A 17,337-nucleotide genomic window follows, 5' to 3' on the forward strand; every position below is an offset into this window, starting at 1 on the left:
TGGAAACAAAGAGGGTTCCTCACTTCATCAGGGACCCAAATCAGTCATGGTTATTATATAAAAGCGCTCTTAGAAGCTGTTCAATTGCCTCTTGCTATTGCTATTGTTAAATGTAAAGCTCATAAGAAACCCTTTGATGATGTCACACGAGAAAATGATCTGGCAGACCGTTCTGCCAGAAATGCGGCCCTTTCTGGCCCACAGGCTCCTAACTCTGTTTTTGTTTGTTTTTCAACAGACCAGTCTCCTTTGGCTAGCCTTTCAAGTCTGGCCCTTCTTCAAAATCAGGCCCCCCCCCAAAAAAAATAACTGGCTGCGTGCAGGATGTTCACTGCACCCCGACTCTCTCTGGCGCTCCCCGGACGGCTGCCTGGTGGCGCCTAGAGAGCTTTTGCCACATCTTGCTCGTTTAACCCACTCTGTGGCCCATAAGAGCAAAAGAGGAATGATTGCTACAGTACAAAGAAATTGGTTTGCCCCAAATTTTCCTTCCATGGCACAACAGTACTGTAGCTCCTGTCCCATCTGCTTAGCTCGCAACATTGGGCAACGGGTAAAAATGACACCCGCAGCCCATCCCCCTCCATGGGGACCGTTTGTAAATCTGCAAATTGATTTTGTGTAGCTACCTAAGTGCTGTTCTTATGAATACATTCTTGTTATTATTGATGTGTTCTCTGAATGGGTGAAAGCCTACCCATGCATACGTGCTGATTCCATCACTGTAGCAAAGAAATTGCTCAAAAAATTCATCCCTAGATTTGGATTGCTCCTCACAATAGATAGTAACCGTGGCACCCATTTCACAGAACAGATAATAAAAAACATCTGCCAAGCACTCAACATACAGCAACACCTACACTGTAGTTATCATCCACAGTCAAGTGGTGCTGTAGAACGTAAAAACTCTGATTTAAAAACGCGCATTTCAAAGATTTGTGCTGAAACAGGCCTCAAATGGCCTGATGCACTGCCCATTGCTCTTATGCACATTAGAAACACTGTTAACAAAAAACATGGCCTAACCCCTTATGAAATACTCATGGCACAACCCATGAGGATGCCAGCTACACCACCTGTTGCCCCTCACCAAACAGACCTACAATTAACTGATGAAACTGTACTAAATTATTGCAAGGCATTAATGAAGTATGCCAGGTCTGTTCATTCACAGGTCCAAGAAGCCTTACCTCAACCACCGGATGTTCCCTGTCACAACCTCGAACCAGGGGATTGGATCTACATAAAGGTCTATCAACGGAAAAACGCACTTCAACCCAGATGAAAAGAACCTTTCCAGGTACTTCTAACCACTAATTCTGCTGTTCGTTGCCAAGGTCACCAAACGTGAACTCACGCCTCGCACTGCAAGAAGGTATCACCTCCATTGGACCCCGAAGCAGCTGTATTCCAACCAAGGTTGGGATCCTTCCCTGAGGCCAAAAACAAAGACCCTCAGGACCTCACTCAGGCAAGTGAGGAGCATCAGGGAACAAGTGCTAATAACCTCTCCCCTGCACCCAACACCTCAGCCCAGCCGGATTCATCAGTTGAAGAACGAAGATATCATCTTCGGCCTCAAAGAAAGTGAATGCTCCCATTCAAAAAATCACCACCTCGATCAAGACCAAGAGCCAACATTATCAGTCCTTTAGGTAACTTGAGCCCAGAGGACGAAGAAAAACTTTGGCTGCCATCCTGGGTTTGGCTGGTAGTGTTCTTTTTCTTACTGGTGCTGGTTATGTTTGTTGTTAAGATTCTTTGTCCCTCCTGTATCTAAAAATGGCACTGATATCCTTATATATCACACTTGGGTATCTCAGTATCACCCAAGGGGGGTGAAAAAAAAATTTGTATTTACAGATCTCCCTTGCGGTGGCTCAAGCTGAAAATAAAAGTAACTGCTGGATATGCTCTCACAGCCCAGCACACCTACACCAAGAAATCCCAATGATCGGAGTACCAATATCCCTCCAGCAATGGGGAACAATAAATGGCGGCTTCGTTAGACACTACTCGTTAGCTGCCCATCGGTCCGCTCCTAAAGAATGGAGGGCCGCCCCTGCTAACTGGATAATCTCCCCAAGAGTAGAGGCGCCTTTCTGTTACAGATCCAACAACACCGGAGCTTATAATAAAGCCACACCTGTAGAACACTACCCTCATTGCCTAACTACTCTAAATTATAGCCCTAGTAGCACCAGTGGAATCCTGTTGGATAACGTACCCTCTCTCAATTGTACAGGATTCATGGTCTACAACTTTTCTTAGGAACCTCATGTTGCTCTCATTGCAAACAGATCGAAATTTTACATTCACTCCAATTTTACTTCTTGTAATATATCTCGGTCCAACAGGATAGCAGCTGAACGTGAACCGTCCTATACGATGCATATCAATCAAAAGTGCCGAATAGGGCACAACAACTGTCGAGATTTAAGTACCCTTTCTGCCCCAGGCCTTTACTGGCTCTGCGGAAACAGGGCTCATAAAATCTTGCCCTGGAATTGGGTGGGGGCATGCACTCTTGGACGTGTTATCCCTGGTTTCGAAATGCATAGTGCAATATATCTGGAACAAGTAAAAAATTTCAACCATCACATGAAAAGGGCAGTTAACCCCTTAGCTACCAGAAACACAGGGTTCCATCGATTTGTGAAAACCTTCATACCGTGGCTTAGAGTAAGAGAATTGGAACTAGCCATAATTAACATTTCAGCCACAATGGAAGCTATGGGAAATGCCACTGCGGATGCAATTCAGGCTCTGCAAAAAGAGATCTCCCAGATCTCACAAGTAACTATACAACATCGCATAGCCCTAGATTACCTATTGATATCCCAGGGAAGAGTATGTGCCTTAATAAACTCCACCTGTTGTGTCTATGTCAATCAGAACATGCGAATCGAAACTAACATTCGCAAAATCCGAAATCAGTTAAGGGTCCTACATCAAGTGGCCTCAAAAAATACTAACTGGGGTCTAAAAGAAATGTGGTCTTGGCTAACCTCCTGGATCCCAGATTTTGGGGCCCTTGGCAAGAAAATCCTATATGGAATATTGTTTGTCTTAATAGTTCTGATAATGTTCTATGTCTTAATACAACTGATCCTCTGCTGCGTGAAAGCCAGCAGGGGAAGCTTTAGCAAGGCAAGAAAACCCACAGCAGAGTCTAGAATAATGGTGTTACAAAAGTGTGAGCAGATTAAAAAAAAACATAAAAGGCTGCATGATGAAATAGAGGGGCTCATGAAAATGAAAATTTAAGGCTAAAGTGAGACTAAATAGTCTCAAAGGGGGGGGGGGGGCTGTGGAATCAGAAAAAATATATGCCTTAAACTTTGATTATTTTAGTTATAAGATGACATAACCGCTTTGTGTAGAATTGCTGGCTCGGTACAGTAGAACAGATAAGGGCAAGTGTTTGTTCTTTATAACTCTTCTGCAAATGCTTCGCTCACCGCGGCCTTGAAGGTAGAAAAAAAAAGTATGTACAAAATAGATTTCCAGGTACAAGAAGGAGGTTTGTGAACTAACCCCACCTCCCCCATAATTCCCATCCTGATAACAGCAAAGAAATAATAAAATAATATTATAGCCGCTTTTCATGCTAATTTCACTATATAATCACGTGAGTTATAAGCAACTGTTAAAAAGTATATAAGCCTCCTGATTTTGCTCTTGGGGGGAACCCCTTCCAAGTGCTTGGAAAATCCATATCACTTTGGAACTCCCCCTACAGCTGTAGTTTCTTTTAAATAAAAGCTTCTGCTGACCTGACCCAAAAGTACTCTGTGTGTGTTTCCACAACACCATATAAAGAGTTTTGCATTTCCATATAAAGCAACAAAGTCCCAGTTCTGCAACTAGTTGCAGAAAGAGTCCCATATGCACTCTTAAAGGGTTCAGTGATGTTTTGGATGAATAGGGTTGGGGAAAAAAGTGGTGATGTTGACTTGTAGGTCAAAAATACATATTCCCTGGTTCAAGAGGAATAAGATGGCAGATCAGAATGCATTTGCATGAAGATAAAAGGTGAAAGACACAGCGCAAATATAGTGGTGGGGATTTATTATAGGCTACCAAGTCAAGAAGAAGAGGGGAGTGAGACATTTTTCAAGGAAGTGACAAAATTCCTCTAGAAACTATGAGATGTTACTGATGAGAGGCTTCAATTTAAAAAAAATAAAAATCTACTAGATGTAAAATATAGCCAAATATAAAATGTAGAGCCAGTTAGTAACTTGTGTGGATGGCAACTTTCTTTTCCTGAAGGTTGAGGATACAACTAAGGTATCATGTATCTTGGATCTTGACCTGACCAACAGGGAAGAATTGGTGGAGGACATGAAGGTGTCGGGGAAACTTGGGAGGAAGTGATTATGTTATGATAGAATTCCAGGTCCTACAACAGATAAAGCATGAACTCAGCAGAGCTAGGATGCTAGATTTAAAAAAGGTAGATTTCATCTGATTCATGGAGATAGTAGGCATGGTACCAACACAAGACAGACTGAATGATAAAGCTGTCCAGAAGGGCTAGAAGCCTAAAACAGGCATAGCAGTGAAAGCTCAACAATAGCCTGTTTCAACATGATGAAAGCATAAGAAGAATGGTAAGAGACTAATGTGGCTGCACAAGGAGCTTCTAGGATGCCTCAACTGCAAAAGGAAAAGATACAGACAATGGAAGAATTTTTCATTATATTGGAAGGCCTGTATTTGGGGCAATCCTTTTTTAAGGTATGGGTCTCAAATTAATGTGGAGAAAGTGGAGAGATAAGGGCATTATGCATGATGATCAGCTTCTAGTAGGAATTTGTATTAACCCTTTTCTGAGTTATGTGATGAATTTGACCTTCCAAAAACAACTGGAGTGGCAGTATATGTGGTTACATCAAGTACCATATTTACTTGAACATAAGACAACCCTCAATATAAGATGACCCCACAATAATTAGATTCTACAATGGAAACTTTATAAATTTGTTATAATTTTCTAGGTATAGAATCTAATTATTGAAGGTTTGTCTTGAATTTGCCCCCTCCCACTGCTACAGCATGTAAAATAAATCTGGGGGCATCATGTACCCCCCTTTCCTTCTGTATCCATGACTTCTTCCACTGCAGTCTCTCCCCCCCCCACCTTTCTGCCAAACGCTGCTCTCACTGAGCACATAGACTGTATCAATGCATGGCTGCATGGGTGGTGTTGCAAGCATGGTTTTGGCTTCTTCAGTCATGGGATGTTGTTCCAAGAAGAAGGATCACTAGGAAGAGATGGAATCCACACGATGAAGAAAGGGAAGAGCATCTTTACAGACAGGCTCACTAACCAGGTGAGGAGGGCTTTAAACTAGGTTCTCTGGGGCATGGAGACCAACACCCTGAGGTAAGTAGGGAAGCAGGTGACCTGGAGGAAGCACAAGCAGGAAGGGGTAAAAAGGGAGGCCATCTCAGTCTTCCTGGAAAGTAGAGCAATTGGGTAGTTATCTCTGGTGTCTGTACATGAATGCATGGAGCCTGGGAACAAACAGAAAGAACTGGAAGTTCTCACACTGTCATGGAATTATGATGTGATTGGAATAACAGAGGCTTGGTGGGTTAGCTTGAATAACTGGAGTACTGTCATGGATGGTATAAATTGTTCAGGAAGGACAAGTAGTAGAGAAGAGGAGGAGGAGCTGCACCTTATGTAAAAGATCAGTATGGTTGCTCAGAACTTTAGTATGAAACTGGAGAGAGGCCTTTTGAAGGTCTCTGGATTCGGGTCAGAGGAAAGAATAACAAGGGTGACATATTACTCTGGTTGTCTGCTATAGATGACCAGACCAGGAGGATGAAGTGGATGAGACTTTGTTCAGACAGGTAGTAGAAGTTTCCTGATTACAGGTCTTGGTTCTCATGGGGGACTTCAATCACCCTGACATTTTTGTGGGGAGGAGGAGGGGTAATACACCGGTGCACAAGTAATCTAGGAAGTTTTTGGAGAATGTTGGGTACAACCTCCTGCTGCAAGTATTGCAGAGGTGAAGTAAGAGCCATGCTGTTCTTGACGTGCTGCTCACAAACAGGGAAGACTTGACTGGGAATGTGGAAGTGGTTGGCTACATGGGCAGCAATGACCATGAGATGAATGCATTCAGGATCCTGAGGAAAGGAAGTAAGGTGAGCAACAAAGTAAAGACATGGCACTTCAGACAAGCAGACATTGACCCACTCAGGGAACTGAGGGGCAGGATCCCTGGGCAGGACAGTCTGGAGAGGAGTCCAGGAGAGCTCATTGTATTTGAAAGAAACCTTACAGGTGGCACAGGAATGAACCATCCCAATGCACAGGCAGACTAGCAAGTATGGCAGAAGACCGCTTGTCTCAGCCAGGAACTCTTCACTGAGTTAAAAGTCAAAAAGGAAGCTTATAAGAAGTGGAAACTTGGACAGATGACTAGGGAGGAGTATAGGAGCGTTGCTTGGGCATGCAAGGATGAATCAGTGTCGGATGGGGATGATTTATGGCTGTGGTCCCTGATAGCCTGGAGTCTTGGTGGAGTGGGCTGTGAGGAAGCTGAGAGTTTTTATTGGTCACCCAGCTTGCTGTGCCTGCTTCTTGCCTGTTATGCCTTGATGTCAATAAATTTGTCAGAAGATAGATTGTAGGCAGAGTGACGATAATCCTCTGGGGCTTTTTGTGGGGCTCCTCCTCCCCTCACACCCCACCCTTACCTCGTCCTATGCTCACTAGAACCAATACACTGTTGGCCACTCTGGATGTCACATGCACTCAATTGATTTCCATATAAGAGAAATCAAAGGGAAAATAACTACTAAAATCAGCCTTCAACTTAAGACTTGTCCTAATTGACTTTAGGTTAGCCCACTCAAAGTCAGTCCACTAGCTTCTAGGGCTCTGTAATTCTACATCAGCAGTTCCTATCAGCTTCCCCCACCAGTTCATTGGATAAAACAATCAGTCCAGTTCCCTTTACCGTAGTCCAATTACATTAATTAATCAAATTAATTAATTCTTCTATAGTTCTTTAAATTAATCAATCAAGCCCATCAATTCCCCGACAGTCCCTTAGATTAAACGATCAAGCCAATTAATTCTCTGGCATTTCCTCAGGTAAATCAATTGAGCCAATTAATTTCCCCTACAGTTCATTAGGCACATCTCTCAGGCCCATTCCATTGGTTTACCTGGTAGTCCTACTCATCAAGGAAAAAAAAAAAAATGAAATGAGGTATGTTCACTGATGAGCTTTCCCACTGGCTACCTGGCTCCGATAGTGCCTCTGGGGAACTTATATCTCCACTGCTTCCTCCAGGCTGCAGAATGGAGTGCCATGTGCTCCTCTGAGCTCACAGACTGCAGAGCTCCTCTACTCCCCACCCCGATCCTGGTGCTGCTGACTGCACTCTTGTCATGGTGCGGCTCTGAAGGCTCCATGCTGTGCCATCGTCTCCCGCCAGTCATGCTGGACCTCCAGATATCCAACTGGGTCCTGGGCATCCTGCAAACAGGTACTCACAAAATGGGGCTTTTGCTTTCCCCACTGTTCCACCGCTGCTGCCATCACAGTGAGGAAGGGTAAGAAGTCTCCAGCCCTTATCAGACTCTTCTCCAGGAACAAGCAGAAGATCAGGGTAAGTGTGGGTCCCTTACTAAATGGGGGAGGCAACCTAGTGAGAGATGATGCAGAAAAGTACTCAATATCTTTTTTACCTCAGAATTCACTGGCAAGTTCAGCTACTAAATACTACTGCACCTGGCAGTACAGTTTGGGGAGGGCATGAGCAGCCAACAGTGGTGAAAGAACAGGTTAGGGAGTATTTAGAAAAGCTGAACATATACAAATCCATGAGGCTGGATGGGATGCACCCAAAGGTGCTCAGGGAGTTGGCCAGGCCATTGTGATTGCAGAGCCTCTGGCCATTATCTTTGAAAACTTGTAGTGGTTGTGAGAGGTCCCGGATGATTGGAAAAGGGCAAAGATAGTGCCCATCTTTAAGAAATGTAAGGAGGAGGATCCAAGGAACTACTGTCCAGTCAGCCTCACCTCAGGCCTTGGAAAAATCATGAAGTAGGTCCTCAAGGAATCCATTTCTAAGCACTTGGAGAAGAAGGTGATTACGAACTGTCAGCATGGATTCATCAGGGACAAGTCATGCCTGACCAATCTGATTGCCTTCTGTGATTAGATGACTGGCTCTGTGGATGCAAGAAGACTAGTCGATATGATATACCTTAACTTTATCAAGGCTTTTGATATGGTCTTCCACAACATTTTTGCAAAAAAGCTAAGGAAGTATGGGTTGGATGAATGAGAATAAAGTGAATAAAAAACTGGTTGGATGGTCAGGCTCAAAGAGTAGTAATCAATTACTCAATGTCTAGCTGACAGCTGGTATCAAGTGGAGGCCCCAGGGGTCAGTCCTAGGGCTTGTTTTGTTTAATATCTTCATCAACAATCTGCAAGATGGAATGGAGTACACCCTCAGCAAGTTTATGGATGACACCAAGCTGGGGGAAGTAGTAGATAGGGTGGCAGGTAGGGCTAAAATTTAGAGAGACTTTGAGAAATTGGAGGATTGAGCCAAAAGAAATCTCATGAAGTTCAATAAGGACAAGTGCCAAGTCCTGCACTTAGGACAGAACAATTCCATGCACTTGCACATGTAGGGGGCTGACTGGCTATACAGCAGCATTGCAAAAAATGATCTGGGGGTTACAGTGGACAGTAAATTGAATATGAGCCAACAATGTGCCTTTGTTGCAAAGAATGCTAATGGCATACTGGGCTGCATCAGTCGGATTGTTGCCAACAGATCAAGGGAAGTGATTATTCTACTCTATTAGGTACTGATGTGGCCACATCTGGAGTACTGTGTCCAGTTTTGGGCCCACCACAACAAAAAGGATGTAGACAAATTGGACAGAGTCCAGTGGAGGGCAACAAAAAGGTTAGGGGCCTGGGGCATATAACTTTTGAGGGAACTAGGCTTATTTAGTCTGGAGAAAAGAAGACTGAGGGGCACTTTAATAGCAGCCTTCAACTACTTGAAGTGCGGTTCTAATGAGGATAGAGCTAAACTGTTTTTGGTGGTGGCAGATGACAGAACAAAAAGCATGGTCTCAAGTTGCAGCAAGGAGACTTTAGATATAAGGAAAAACTTTCTCACTAGGATGGTAGTAAAGCACTGGAACAAGTTACTCAGAGAGGTTGTGGAATCTCCATCCTTGGAAGTTTTTAAGACCCAGGTAGACAAAGCCTTGGCTGGGAACATCTAGTTGGAGATGATCCTGCTCTCAGTAAGGGATTGGACTAGATAATTTTCTATGGTTCTATGATAGAAAGAAGGGAGGGGCATATTTGAAAACACTGACTGAAATATGTACCTGTAGTAACTTGCATATAGGCAAATTACTCTAGGTACCCATAGGAGTAATTAATTCAGAATTGATGCATTTTGCCTTTTCTGAAACTGCTTCAGATTTTAACATAGATACTCTGTAAACATGCTTTTAAGAAGAATTTTTGTACCTACTTATATATACTACAAACTATGCATTATATTGGTCCAAAGCCAAAAGGCTCATGATTTGCCATATAGTTAATTGGGCAGGACTTCAGCATAGTTAACAGCTTTTCAAGCCATGATAATCCCATACCTCAGCATTAAACAGTGGGACCGTCTACACATTCATTAATTAGCAGTAGTTACTGCACATTTAGTTTAGTACTTGCTTAATGAAGTACTAACTAAATGCGCAGTAACTACAGTACTTCACAGTAGCACCGGCAGATTATCTTTTTGTGATACTTATGATACTGTAGCCTAATAACACTGCACAGTAGCATATTAGCAGTTTTTGACTAGCATGCTACTATTCTGTGTTATTAGACTATTGCTCTGTAAGCATCTCAGGTAGACATGCCATGTATGTATGTGTGTACTCCAGATACTTCCCACAAAGGATCCATGTGCTAATTAGCCTCCCACTCATGACAAACCTGGTGTTCTTGCCATGAATCCTGAGATTCTCCAAATATGTATATGCAAATGAGGTGCAGAGCAAAGTGGTCCAGTTCCACCTCATCGAGGGCAGGGCCACACTAATCATATGCACCAGGCTGAGAGAGGGGGTGACAAAGGCTTGGTGAGAGGGGGTGACCTGCCTGGGGCCTTGTTTGGTGATGTCTGCCAGATATTTAAGGCTGGTGAAGAAACAGGAATATTGGAAATAGGAAAGGCAGGCAGAGTTCAACTGTAGGAGTGAAAAGGAAGTTCAAATGTATTCAATGTAGTGGCTCACTATGGATTTAAAAGGAGTTAGCACTGTGGGGGACTGAGCACAACAGGCATGACCATATATCTTAGTCAGCTGGCCTGTATTAACTTACCCTTGTGTAAAATTCCTTTTGATAGATTTTCTCTAAATGGGCCATGTGTTTAACAGTCATGGTCAGTGCTGGCTGCATTTAATCAGCTTCATAGATGATTGCTTTTGGCAGACGTGAACCGTAAACTTTGTAGGTCCCTCGTGAAAAAGTGCAGGGGCCACAAAAAAGTGGAAAATGGGGAGAAGGGTGCTGAAAACAGGTGGGAAGCCCTGGTGTCCTGAAGCATGGGGCAGGGAGGGGGAGGGGGAAGAATTGATAGGTGGAAAGAGGGGAAAACTTTAATGGAAGAGTGCAGTGGGCTACCCCATGCCTCTGATTGACTGAGGGGCCCTAGAAGTCAGTCTCTGGGGAGGGATGGGAGGACCCTCTCATGCCTCTGATTGGGGCACGAGGGTCTCTGGACATCTCATCCTTCCCTGGAGACTGACAGATGGCTTTGAGAGCCGCTGTAATTGATACACCCTCCCTCTCCACCCTGGAGCACGTGTAAAGATACACAATGTGCTTGGTTTTGAAGAACTTCTCCTATTCCTCACAGCAGTGCCTTGCAGGAAGCATTATGGATTCACAAGTCAGAAAGTTAATACCTTTATAAACTAATTAACAGCTTCTGAGGAAAAAAAAATGGAAGAGGGTTATCTACGTGGGTGCTCAGAGGAAAAGCTGGTCAATGTTACTAAAAAAATAGGACCTTCACTGTTTCTGCCCTCAGTGCTCTAATTTTAGATTTATAAAATTAGAGAACATGGCTCATTTTATTTCTAATTACATACCATTTAACCTTGTCTTCTGAATAGCTAATGTTATTGTACAATTATAAGCTTTATGTTATTTTTAATTAGGTATTTTTTCTTTCCTTCAAACAGTGTTTGAAGTAAGCGATGAGAATATATTCTTCTCTGTTACACTACCCTCATCCATTTTCTACTAATTCATGAAAATAACAAAGCATCGAATCACTATTTCAACTCAGTTATTTTTATCTAGAAACTGGCTGCATTACGCAGCAGGCTACACAGTCTTTAGTCAATTATTTAGAATATTCTTATGATGTTAAATTATACAGAAGTTTCTGACCTTGTCAATTGTAGCATTGCTCAAATATATTTTGACTAAATAATGAGCTACATAACCTGCTTTTTAGAAAATTGTCATAACCATTGTATTTTAGGGCATTTCAGAAGTGAAAATTCTATGTTTGACATATGGGAAATGTCAAAGTATAATAAAACCAATAATTTATTAACTAAATAAAGGGATAAAAAGAACCTGAATCATTAACAAAATAGATGTGGGTAGTGAACCATGTAATCATCATCTGTAACCATGAGGTAGCCTTCTGACTAGGAGAGCTAAGGAGATGTAGGGCCAAATTCCTTCTGGGTCTAGAACCCGAGTCTTTTGCTTCTTGGTTGATTGCCCTGAGCACTTAGGCAAGGACAGATATTCAAAAAGCCTGAGCCTGAATTGATTCAATCTTTGCAGGTTACTCTAACCTGGCTAGGCTGAATGTGGCGTCCCCAGCTGGCGCTGTGAGTATGCTCCCACTCTGTGGTCTGGGCCCCTGACTTGCCTACCATGACTCAATGGAATTGTAACTGAAAGGAGGGGTTCAGTGGTGTTCCTCCCTCGATCCAGAGATGGGCTACTCCCTGGCTCACCATGGTTGCTCCTGGGGCTCTATATCTCCTACACCCCTTCCACTTGCCAACCTTGTGGATCTTCATGTTGCCACACCAACTCCTGGCTTCGGCTCATCACGTGCCTCGAGGAGCCTCTGCTTCCTCAGCTGCTGTTGGGTGCACAGGCTTGGAAATTCAGCCTGCCTGCCCCCTTCATCCTTGGTCCACCTCCGCCCCTACACCGACCCTGGGTCTAAGGTGCCTACCTCAGGGCCGGGGTCGATAAGGCTGGTCATGTCTCCTGTGGGGAACTACCGACCATGGGCCTCTATGCCAGGGGCCAAGGTTTGTGAGGCCTCAGCATGCCCAGCGTTTCACCTCCTGGCTTCTCCCCTGCACCCAGCTTCCACCAGGGTTTTTAAATCTCCCGTGGCAGCTGACATCATCAAGCTGGCCACCGCTTAGCTTGATCAACAGCTGCTTGATGAGCCACTGCAGTGCTAGCTTGCATGGATTATTCTCCATCCCGACCTGCCTCCCGGGTAAGTTTTCTGGTGCTGGGTCCCTTGGCCCTCCTCCGGGAGCATCGGGGTCTTCCCCTGGCACTTCTGGCCCCTGAAGGTGTACCCCGCTGCCACATGAAACCAATTTGTAACTCTACAGACATCCCCTCTGGATTGAAAAAAAATGCAGGCACATGTCTGAAGTGGCTCAGGCTAGAAGCCAGGGGGTGCTAGAGAAGCCCTCCCTTCCCTTTCACAATGCTAAGCTGAGGGGGGGGGGGTGGCTAGGCCCCAGCAGGATGCTTTGATTGTGGAAGGATTTCCCTACTCCTGACCAGCAAGGAAGCCAGCAAGGCATTGATAACAAAGCATTTACTTACACAGCAGGGGGTTACACAGGGAGTTGTTAGCATTTATCAGTCCATCTATAAAACAAAACCTTCTCTCATTATTTCAAGCTCTTCTTAAATAACTTTTTCCAAGGAAGGAATGGAGAGACATTACCAGCTATCTGTTGATTGGCTCCAAAAAACCCTAAGTTGAGACTGCCCTGTCTGACTTTGTCCTGTCCCCCATAGCCAGACCAAAGCCAGCATGTAGTATGCTAACTAATGCTGAGAGGTGTCTGTGTAAGGCAGAGGGCAGGGGAGAATCCCTGCTTGAGCAGGGAGTGGTGAGAGGGGGGTGGAAGAGAGAAGGAGGAAGCCAGGAAGATGCTGCTGTACCTTCAGTTTCTGCCGGAGCTCCAGCCAGGGAGTAGAGAGGCGGGGCCAGCCCTGCTGGGCTGGAGCAGAGAGCAGAGCCCCACCTAGCATTGCAAAGCATCTGGGATGCTGGGGGACTCTGGTTTACCAGGAAGAGGTATGGGACAGACCTTGCATAAACCAGTTTGACCCAAATCAGTTCAGTCTGATGCTACATTCAATGAGTTTATCAACATTTATCTCAAACCAGTTTCAACCATTTTCAAACTGGGTTATACGTACTGAAGTCTGTTCTGTTACAGGTTTAAACCAGTTTCCTATCACTTAAACTGACTTAGGTGTTATATCTGTCTCTATCCTAGATTATTGGGCTAAAGCATGGCATAGCTCTCCTTAAGCCACCTTATGCTCAGGTGCTTACACACATATATGAAGCCACATACCTGCCTAGTATGCATACTCTGTAGCCCTGTGGACATATGCATCCTCACTATTCATGGAGTAGGAATTTAGACAATTTTGTGTCTGGGTAAGTACCATTTTGGTATGTATAGTGAAGTAGGATTTTGCCCTCTATTTATAAATGAAGGACCATATGCTGCTGGCACAGTCAATTGATTTATGGCAGCTGAGAATCTGGCATTACAGTTTTAGATATTTTGAGGGACAGTGCAACATTTTGTACGTTCAAAGATACCACACCCTACTTCCTATTCCTTCTTGGAAATGGCTTGCAATATCAAAGCTGTGTGCTGCCAAGAAATCCTGGAAATCAAATGGTTCTCCAAATATCAGGCATACAGTAAATTAACATTGTGCGTTACAGAGAAGAGATATATAGTTTAGCTTACAAAGTAAAACTGATACGTACATTTTATTTGTTCACACTATTTTAGTCATTTCTCCTCTTAAACTAACATAGCTTAATATGACCAAAACATCAACTACATTACTTAGGTTAAACGTTAAATTCACTCCTCCAAATTCCTATATAGTTGAGCTTTTATTACCTTTCCTCACTCACACTTTTTAACATTACTATTTCTCCTTATAGTAAATTATTATTCGTTCCTGTGTTACAGTGAATTTTAATGTTATCATGCATTTTAGTATGAACCACTCTGCCATCAATGATATTGGCAATGAGCTGGAATACAGTGATATTTTGGTACATAAATATATCAGTAAGTCCACACAATTATATATTTTAGACTATTGAATCATTGTATAGCAGAACATATCATCCATAATTCATGCACCAATATTGTATTACAAACATAAAATATATAGCAGTGCAAGAGTGAGGTAGCTGTGATGGTTCAGAAATTATGAATAGGCAAGGATTTCTTAGGGTGTGTAATTTGCCATGCCAGTCCTTAGTCCCGCACTTAGATTTTTCTTCCCAGCTAACACTGTCCGCTGCCTTGCAAGCTGGCAGCTTGACCAGTAGTGACTGTAGACTATTAAAGCCACCAAGGGTTCTTGCCTCCAACGTCTTTGGTGTAAACTAATTATAGGGAGGATGGTGTCAATTCCTCCTCCTGTGGTGACTTTATAAATACACCCTATAAGGTGTATGCATGGACCTGGCATCTCACTTCCCCTACACCCCGCCTAGCACCAACCTGATGGTGCAATGTCGAGTTTGGTAAATGCTTTTCCTGCCTTCCTCAGTTCAAGAATCTTGGTCACAATAATAGTGGTAAGAGCACCCTGTCTCAGGGACCTACTATGAATATCCTTACTTAGACTCAGTCCTACATATATATCACTTTCCTACTCGGGGCATGTTGGGCTGAAACACATGTTTAATGTGTCACCCACCTTTTCACTCATGGTTTTACCAGTCCCTTCTCTCTTCTTGTCTTTCAAGCTTGTCACTGATCCAGCTCAGCTCACCAGTATCTGGCTTCCACAGACTCTGCTCTGGTAAGTACACGGATTCCTCCAAGTCAGCCCTGGTGAACAGCCTCTCAGCTGTAGGCTTCCACCACTTGCCCCTGCCAGGTCATTCTACCTTCCCACGCTGCTCCAGGTGATGTGGGGACCTCACTTCTGGTTCCCCTGAGAAGTTGTCCCATGGTGTCTTTGAACCAGCATCTGCATCCCCCTCCCCCTCCCAAATTGGTGCTGGGATGTGTTTACAAGACATGCCCATACTGGGGCTGGATGTTCCCTTCTCATCCCTTCTTCTGCCACCAACAGTCAGTCTGCTTGCTGCCCCAGTGTGTCTTGTAAGTCCTGCTGTATGGCAGTCTTTTGCTGTCTGTCACAGGGTGCTGTCTTTTATTGGACCAATTAGGTAGTTGGAATATAGACAAGCTTTTGAATGCAAGATATTCTTCTCTAGTCTGACCAGGTTCTGAGGAACAGGAAAAATGTCTTGCATTTGAAAGCTTGCCTGACTGTAACCTAACTATATAACTGGTCCAATAAAAGATATAACCTTAAGAAATCTTTGCCTCCCATGCCTAGGGGGAGAGAAGGGGTTTCAGAGGCCCTCGGATAGAGAGCTCCCTGTAGGTGCCAAGCTGTTCGCCCATTCAGATACAAAGTGGCACTGTTCTACTCTGTCTGTTCATTAATATTTCCTCCATTCCACTCCAACAATGGATCTTCAGTCAGTCTTAAAGTTACTTCGTTTTTTCTTATGGAAGTGTAAAGAAGAAGAAAGAAAAGAGATATTTACCGACAGCCAGAAGGAAACAGTGAGGGAGAAAGGAGTGCCTCGGGAACTGCAGTTCTGGAGCAGCTGCTCCGTGAGGCTAGAGCAGCCCTGGGAAGCAGGGAGAGAAGTGCTTGGGGAGCTGAAGTGTGGAGATGAGCATCCCAAGCCCCGAGAAGCAGGGTGGGACATCCCCAGTAGCATTGAGCCAGCAGACAGATGATGATTAAGCTCAGAAGAGCTTAATTAGGATGGGAGACTCCAGCCAGGGAGACACCATGGAGAAGAGTGGTGTTTGTGGCCAGGGAGCGATTCTGTAGGCTGGGTCTTTTGCGGCAAAGTAGCTGAGCCCCGTTTTTGGAGATACTGGCATTTTTTGTGTGTCTTCTTTTCATTTATGACTGTGTTGCCTGATGTGCTGTCATCTCCATGGGCTGGCAGAATGTTGCATCAGGTGGGTAGAGGCCCAACCTGAATTATGTGAAGGGGAAAACTGCTCAGACCAATCCATATCCCTGGGAGAGGGTAAATCAGCCTGAATGGGCTTCTGTTCTTTTTATTTGTTTAGACTACTTTGTTTTGTTGATTTTATTAGAAGGCTCAACCATCAGGGAGATAGAATATATAAAAATCTCTCTCCTGGCCAACCATGGGACTTACCTGAGACTAAAGAAGTCCAGTAGTCCGCGCTGATTTAGTTCCATTGAGATGGTTGCCTTGACGCACACAAGCCTGTGACAGAGAAACAAGAGATTCCAGTTAGGATCGAGATAAACAAATGGCGGCATAACATCTGGGTGGTGCTAGGCTGGGGTGTAAGGGAGGCCGAGCCCCATAAGAAATCTACTTTGAGCGATCATTGACTGGTGGCGGTGAGAATTAACACCTCCCAATTGTTATTATCTTAAAACATCAAGACGTGGCAAACAAGAGTCAGGACCACTGCTACAGAAAACCAGGTAAGTGATCATGTGACTGCAGGTTAGGGTCAGGAAGGTACCCAGTGTCTGTACCTGTAGCTTTAATTGGGCCAAGCCCAGACAGGAAGGCTCAAATTTTTAACTTTACAAAGACATTTTTAGGGTTTTTTTTTTTAATGGGCTATGTATATATTCATGGGCAGTTGGCAATCTGGTGGATTTGTAGAGTGTCAGGTGCACCACTGCACACTGATTGCCTAGACTTCCTGAGACTCACTGTTATGCACCAGCCCCTGGGTAGTCTCACCTATTTGTTAGTTAGCCAAAGTGCGGGTGAATTCCAGATTGGCTCCCCAGAGAGCTAGGGTCTAGAGGAGTCTGGTGTTGGAACTGGATTCAGAAGCCGTAAGCAAACTTAGGACAAGTTGGTAGTCAAAGCTGGAGACCAGGTAAGCCAAGTGTTAACTGGCATCAGAAGCCAAAAGCCACAGCCAGAGGTCAAACCATAATCACAAACAGG

The 17,337-nt window shown here is 44.1% G+C and overlaps 1 long non-coding RNA gene across 1 annotated transcript in view; it reads right to left on the reverse strand.

Annotated features, from left to right (window-relative positions):
* Positions 1-17,337, reverse strand: part of LOC106737800 (uncharacterized) — an 80,976-nt gene that overhangs the window by 12,036 nt on the left and 51,603 nt on the right. The window contains exon 2 of the long non-coding RNA XR_009459805.1: positions 16,558-16,629. This is a non-coding gene — a long non-coding RNA (uncharacterized LOC106737800). The remainder of the gene's footprint in view (positions 1-16,557; positions 16,630-17,337) is intronic.

This window comes from Alligator mississippiensis, chromosome 2 (genome assembly GCF_030867095.1).
Source record: "Alligator mississippiensis isolate rAllMis1 chromosome 2, rAllMis1, whole genome shotgun sequence".
NCBI classification, from domain to species: domain Eukaryota; kingdom Metazoa; phylum Chordata; order Crocodylia; family Alligatoridae; genus Alligator; species Alligator mississippiensis.